At 38.3% G+C, this 6,945-nt stretch overlaps 2 long non-coding RNA genes across 2 annotated transcripts; one reads left to right on the top strand and one right to left on the bottom strand.

Annotated features, from left to right (window-relative positions):
- Positions 1-481: 481 nt before the first annotated feature.
- LOC121107736 lies at positions 482-904 on the bottom strand. Its single transcript, XR_005842123.1, has 2 exons — positions 783-904; positions 482-705 (listed from the first exon to the last, which is right to left on the bottom strand). It is a non-coding gene; the product is annotated as an uncharacterized LOC121107736 (long non-coding RNA).
- Positions 905-948: 44 nt separating this feature from the next.
- LOC121107735 lies at positions 949-6,679 on the top strand. Its single transcript, XR_005842122.1, has 3 exons — positions 949-2,774; positions 5,154-5,284; positions 6,504-6,679. It is a non-coding gene; the product is annotated as an uncharacterized LOC121107735 (long non-coding RNA).
- The last annotated feature ends 266 nt before the right edge of the window (positions 6,680-6,945 follow it).

The following is a 6,945-nucleotide window of genomic DNA, read 5'->3' as shown; positions in this document are numbered from 1 at the left end:
CTGTCTAAACCTAGGATTTTCACTTTTCTATCAAAATTTTTTTTCTGTGCAGAATTAGTTCAGCCATCTCTGCAGGACTCTTCTTTCCTAGCTTAGAGAAACCGGGAAGCATTTGCTTGGAAAACTGAATGACCAAATATCAGCTTTGAGTTTTAGCTCATGCTGTGGTCAATAGAAATTTAGTCCCTATTGTTAACAAAGTCTAGAAAATGGTTCAGCTGACTGTCCACCAGGGTTGCAATACAGATGCTTAAACACAGCCGGTTAGAGCTGTATGAGAAGCTTTTGGGTGTACTGTCCTCCAGCCACTGGTCCAGCAAAGCATTTACCCCCTCTGTATCTTCTGATATATTTGCCAAGACCTTGCAGCTATCACAAATATCCCAAACCATTTCAAAAGGAATTAATACAGAATACCTGTATGAACAGAGACATGGACTCGAACTCCTGGTCTGTGGTCAGAAAAATGGAAATCTGAAGATATGGGCAACAGATCACACTCTGCCAAAGAAGCTTTAATTTCAAACCACATCCTACTTATATGCCATAGCTTCGTGGGTGTGCCACAAGACAATGACGGAGGTATGACCTTTACCTTCCTGGTTTCTTGATGGAGACAACATCCTGAATTCTCTGCATTTAAAATATCCTTCTCCTACAGCTAGGTTGGGAGGAACGGTTCACTCCCTCAGCAACAGAGAAACCCTGCAGAGAGATCATGGCAAATTAGAGGGCTGGGTAATCACCAATTGCATGAAATTTAACAGGAAATAATTTTGCACCTGGGATGAGGCTGCTGTGCATATATGTAGATATGGGGTATGAGAGGCTGGAAAGCTGCCCCAGGGAAAGGAACACAGGGGTTCTGGTTGCTGGCAAGGTGAATGTATATCAGAAGGGTGCCTTGGTAACCAAAAGAGCTGACCATGCCCTGCAGTGCACCAGGCCCAGCGCTACCACTGGGCGAAGGGAGGGGTTGTTCCCTCTGCTCTGTGCTGTGCGGCCTCACCTCCAGCACTGGGTGTGGATCTGGGTGCCAAAACATAAGAAGGACATAAAGATTAATTAGAGAGGGTCCAAAGGAGGGTCACAAATATGGTGATGGGTCTGGAGGGCAAGACATATGAGGAGTGGCTGAGGCCCCTTGGTTTTCTCAGCTCAGGGCAGAGGAGCTGAGGGGAGGCTTGATGGCTGCAGCTCCTCACAGGGAGTGGAGGGGCAGCGCTGAGCTCTGCTCTCTGTGACAGCTACAGGGCCCTTGGGAATGGCATGGAGCTGTGTCAGAGGAGGGGCAGCCGGGGGGTTGGAGACAGGGTCTGCGCCAGAGGGTGGCTGGGCCCTGAGCAGGTTCCCCAGGGCAGTGATCATGGCACCAAGCATTTCAAGAAGTGTTTGGACAGTGCTTTCAGACACAGGTTTCAAATTTTGGGTGATACTGTGTGGAGCCAGGAGCTGGACTCAATGCGAATGTCCTCAGGACACTGGCCAGACTCAAGTGTTGAATTTGCCTGTGTGGCCTTTGGTTCACCAATACTGAGTGCTCAGGAAGATGGTGGAGTCACCATCCCAGGAGGTTTTCAAGAAAATGGGGCACTGAGGAAAATGGATTTGTAGACACGGTGATGCTAGGTTAATGTTTGGACTAGATGATCTTAGTGGTCTTTCCAACCTTAATGATTCAATGATTCTATTATATGATTCTATCCTTGTGAGTAATTTCCAACAGTGGGTATTCTGTGACTCTGTGAAGTGTTTGAGGGAACACAGTGCTAGTGTATGAGTTGTATGAGTCAGAATCAGAGCATTACACAAGTGATAATATTACTACATTAGCTGATGTGGCTTGTAGGAGAGATACCAAGCAATATCAAAAGTAATATTGTAGAAGTGTCATGGAGATTTTTTTTCTTATTTTTAGTTTCAAGTTTGTAATCACCAGTAGAACCTGGTTAAGAAACTTGCATGTACTTATATTACCACTCATGCAGATAAAAGGTTATGTCTTCGGCAGTGTGTCCCACAGTTACCCACTGGTTACAGAAAAGTGTTTGTTCTGAGCTATGCCTACAATAGCACAACACAGTGATGCTTATTCAGATTCACTTAGCTTTATCTGTACCATTCTGCTTCAAAAAGGAAAGAAAAACATGGAAAATAATGATGATAGTGTTTTTGTTGTTGTTGTTGTTGTTTTTTTTCTACTTCATTTTATTCAGAGCCCAAACTGTCTATTTGCTTGTTTGCTTTTGTTGTATGAACTTACTCTAAAGTGATGGTACAGATTACCAGACTGTTATCCTGAATAAAAAGTGCTGTCGTTAATTTTCTTTGGCTGCTGCTATGGGCCATTATTTCCAATAGCTGTAGCTGTCACTTCCAGTACTGTGACCCATCAGGAAATCTCTCAGGAAACTGAAAGAGTTTACACAATGGCCCGGCAAGAATATAATTTGCAGGGTAGCAGAAGGTGCATCTGCCTACTGTTCTCAGATTTATTCCGCATTCTTATCGGAGAGCTTAAATAAGTACAAGTAAATGCTCTTTATGCTCTTTTTGTACTGTTGCACTGTCCACCTGCTGCTCCATGGTGAGCTTGAGTGCCCTGAGACAGTATATCCTCCATCCATTGACTGCTTGCCAGCATCAAGGCAAGTGCAATCACAAGGGCTTGCTCTGCTTGTGTTAGAATTACAGCCTTCTGCACACCACTTGCTCCATGGGAAAATGTCCAGTGCTGCAGAGAATCCAGTGATGAAAGTAAAGCTGGGAAGCAGGTACAGTTCCATAGAGATGAAAGAAGAATTTGTGTCTGGCTAGAAGCAGATATAAAAAGGAAGGAGAAAGGAGAGAAAGGCAGCAGCATGTGGGAGTGAAAGTCTAGGATTAGGTATGCCATATATTGATTAATTTTTTATTAATTTTATCTTTCCTTGTGTGTGTTCATTTAAAATCTTCTAGGTCTCTGGACACTTGTATCTGCAATAATAATTTTAAATGAGACATAAAACATCCAGTCCAACTGTTCATTTGTTTACACTCATGGGGAATATTTAGTTGATGTACGTGAACTTTTGCCACTTGTTCTTAGATAACACAGGGTGATAGAATGAATACTTATTCTATCTGTCCTTTAAATGCTATAAAACAATCCCTTTAAACTGAAAGCCAAGCCTACCTTCTTGGGATTCCAGGAGATGGACAAACATCTTGTGATTAGTGGCTTTCTTGGGAAGCTTTGGCTTTCTATTTGAAACCTCTGAAAAGGCTGTGACTCTTTTTTTTTTTTTTCCCCCATGTATGCTCACTACTATCTGTCATTTCTTAAGCAAATTTAGTGACTTGTGAAGAGTTTGTTGTAAGTACATGATAACTAAAGCAGCAACTCTCTACTGGTTCATGCCTCACCTCATATGTTTCTGTCCCTTAAATCAGAGTGCAGCTGCTATTATAAAACTTTGCAGTGCAGAATTTTCTCTCCATAAAAACTTAAAAAATATTTCCTTAGAATACAATTTTGTTTTTAAAATTAGTGCACTAGCTGTGCAGAAAACATTTGTAAAAGGAACAGTAATTGAAGGTCAGACTCATTTATTCTATACTACTACCTACAGATTATTTTTTTTAAAAGCTCTTCTTGATCTGTGGATTTGTATTATGTCTGTCATCTAATGGCTGAGTCTGTATTGATGGCTTTTAAGATCCTCATGGATTTCATTGAAAGAATGAGATTTAAGATTGCCAGTCTCTATTTTTACAGAGCTCACATTGATTTGGATAATGGTTCCATTTAGTTCATCGAATAAAAGTAATAGCTCCTACTCTATAGCCCTGCATCTGTTTTTACACTTACCTTACCTCCCTCAAAACATATTAGCTTTCTTTAATAGATCTTTTTAGTCCTGGAATTAGCTACTGTTTACTAATCCAATTATATCAGTAGCATTTGTTTCTCATTTCCACATTTTGCTGTACATTTTATTCTATGTGAACAGTGCTTCTGCTACAGCTGGAGAGTGATCAGAAGCTATGATATGTTATTGTGCTGTTTCTCACTGCATACTGAGAAAGCAAAGAAGAAAGTACAAAAGTAAATTTATCATGAAATTTCCAGTACTCCTGTAGGAAACACATTATACTGCTCTTGATAGACTCTACAGGAGATTGCTAATGAGTCAGTATACAGGAAAACTTTATTATTAACATAGTTAATAATATGTTAATACCATTTTGTTAAATATATGTTTAATATGTTAAATAAGTAATATTTCACACAGATTTCATTTCCTTGAATCAGGACTGTCTTTAATCTTTCCAAATAATGCCTTATCCCTTGTGTTATTTAAATAATAGTGTAAAACCTCAGAGAATGATAACAAGCTATAATATGACCAAAAACATAAAGCACAGCTCCATAGAAAATGAAGTGCTTCTGCCCATCTAAGCCTGTGCAAAAACTACAGAAGAGGTAAAGTGAACATTTTAGGATATGCTAGTATTTCAACTTTTTAAAATTGCATGTAATACAATTACAGATGTATTTCACTATACAATATAGTTTAGTATTGAAGTTTTGCATAACATCTAAAATTAATCATACATGATAGCCATTTGTACATTTTTAATCAAGTATTATGTTTGAAATGGTGTTAGAATGCTTTCCTTACATCAATTTATAGAGAAATGTAACCAAGATTTCTGTGTTTTCACAAAGCAATTTGCCTTTTTCCATCTGGCATTTTCTGACTTCTGAGAAAATTGTTCTATCAGTAGATTGCTGGAAAGATTTACCTGCAGCCTTAACCTTGGTATAGATTTGAAGAGTGTGAGAAAAAAAGCATGAATCCCAAGATAAACTTTTTGTTATTCCTACTGACTTAAAAATAAGATAGTTTTAGCTCTAGTGTATCTATTCCTTCAGATATAAAAGTCAGACTTCCCCTGTACTGGGTTATGTTCCACAGCAAAAGAAAAAAAAAAAAAATAACCTGCAGAAACACCATCTCCAGAATAGAAAATCATGGGAATTGTACAAAATTTCAGGAAGGAAAGCCAAGCTAAGAAAAGAAATCTTTTTTTCCTTTATTCTTTATTTTTTTATATAGTTTTAATATTATTTATTTATTTATTTATTTTTAATTTTTAATGCTCTTTAGCTTTTCAGGTACATCTTTCCACTGAAAATATTACCCTCAAGGCACTGTTATTATGTTTTTGTCATGAAAGTGAAAGAGGTATAACTCAGGGAGCCTCAGGCGACAGCGAATTACCAAGGACCTTCCTATAAGTATGTGAAATATAATTACACTCCTCAATAGGTGAGACAAAATATATTTTGGGCAGAGAAAGGAAAGTAAAGAAGTGTATGAGATAAATTGGTTGTGCTGTGTATTTTTCATTAGGAAGAAAGGTAAATGAATGCATGTGAAAATAGGAACATAGCCAATCTTTTATTGCACAGCTGAGGACAAGACTAGTTTGACATTTGAAAAAGAAAAAGAAAATAAAGAAAAGAAAATAGGAAAGAAGCTTTACTGATGTTGGTGGTGTTATATTACTGATGAGGACTGAGCCAACATTTATGATGCATGCTCCAACAGGAATACCTCCTATTTTATTACACTGAGCCACAATGTAAGAGGTAGATGTTGGTGATATGGCAGTAGAGGCTGAACCTTCCCAACACTATGCTGTTCCATTTTGTTGCTGTGCAACAGATGGCAAAAGAGGGGCAGTCTGACAAAATGGCATCTGACATGGAAGTGGATATGAAACAAACGTGTGACACTGAATTCCTCCATGTGGAGGACATTCATTTGATGCTTGCTGAATATGGGGACCAAAGAGTGGTTGTGATCACAATGTCTGGTGCATTTCAGCAAAGGCCACAGCAACAGTGGGTCATATCTGCTGGTGCAGGTTTTTATGAGCACGGCATGCAGGTTCTTGTTCACTGCTGGCAATAATGCAAAGCTAATGGTGGTGACTATGTTGGAAAATATCATTTTGTATTTGTGAGTTTGCTCTGTCAAATAGTGTCATTGTGCTCTTGTATCTGTTTTAGTTTTCACTGAAATAAATAGGAGGCATTACTTTCGGAGCAACCCACAGAGATGGCTGGTAATATTCTGTCCATGCAGGGATGTGAGCATACATACACACCCCAATCTAAACATGTACCACATCCTATTATTTATATCTTTATAACTCTTAAACCTGAGATGTTCACTTGAATGTGTCACAGTGCAGCACCTGACTCTTTGCTTATTCTTGGCATGTCTGTCTCATGCAAGACAGAAAAATAAGCTGCTTTTATTGAGTGTATGGTTACTTCGAGCTAAGTGGGGTATTCCACAGTAATTTAATCATGTTTATGCTACCTTAGTTGATGGTAGAACACTAACATTTTAGGATTTAGACAGAAACATTGTTCAAACTCCTCTTGAAGTCTGTGTAGTTACCAGGCCTCTCTGTTTAGCCCTTGCATTCTCATTTCTCATTTCCAGACACTGAGTGGAAAATTAACTCCCACATTACTGAGCTGGTCTGGTCTGGCTAAATATCCCGTAGTAGGAGAATAATTCACAGGTTGGTAAAATGCTGGCGTTGCATTCTACTACATGCATAATTACCTTTGATGTTTTTGTCCTTGCAAAGATAAACACTACAGAGCAGTTAATGTAATTACAATATGGTTAAGAACAATTATGATAAGAAAGAAAACTAGAAAAAAATCTATTTAGGTAGGACTGTATTTCTAAGTGCTGTAATGTTTAAGTAACATTTAAATCAGAAAGTAATACATAAATGTTAAGTCTTAAAATCCAAAGGAAAAAAGAATCTCTTTATATCACTTTATAGCACTTAGGAAAATGAGTAAAATTTAAGAACTGGGATTTAATGAACACATATTTTGCTCAAATGCATTTTCAGTGCCAGTAAAAATGG

Source organism: Gallus gallus, chromosome 1 (genome assembly GCF_016699485.2).
Source record: "Gallus gallus isolate bGalGal1 chromosome 1, bGalGal1.mat.broiler.GRCg7b, whole genome shotgun sequence".
Classification (NCBI taxonomy): Eukaryota; Metazoa; Chordata; class Aves; order Galliformes; family Phasianidae; genus Gallus; species Gallus gallus.
Note: the sequence above shows the minus strand (reverse complement) of the source record. Positions and strands in the feature narration are given on the sequence as shown.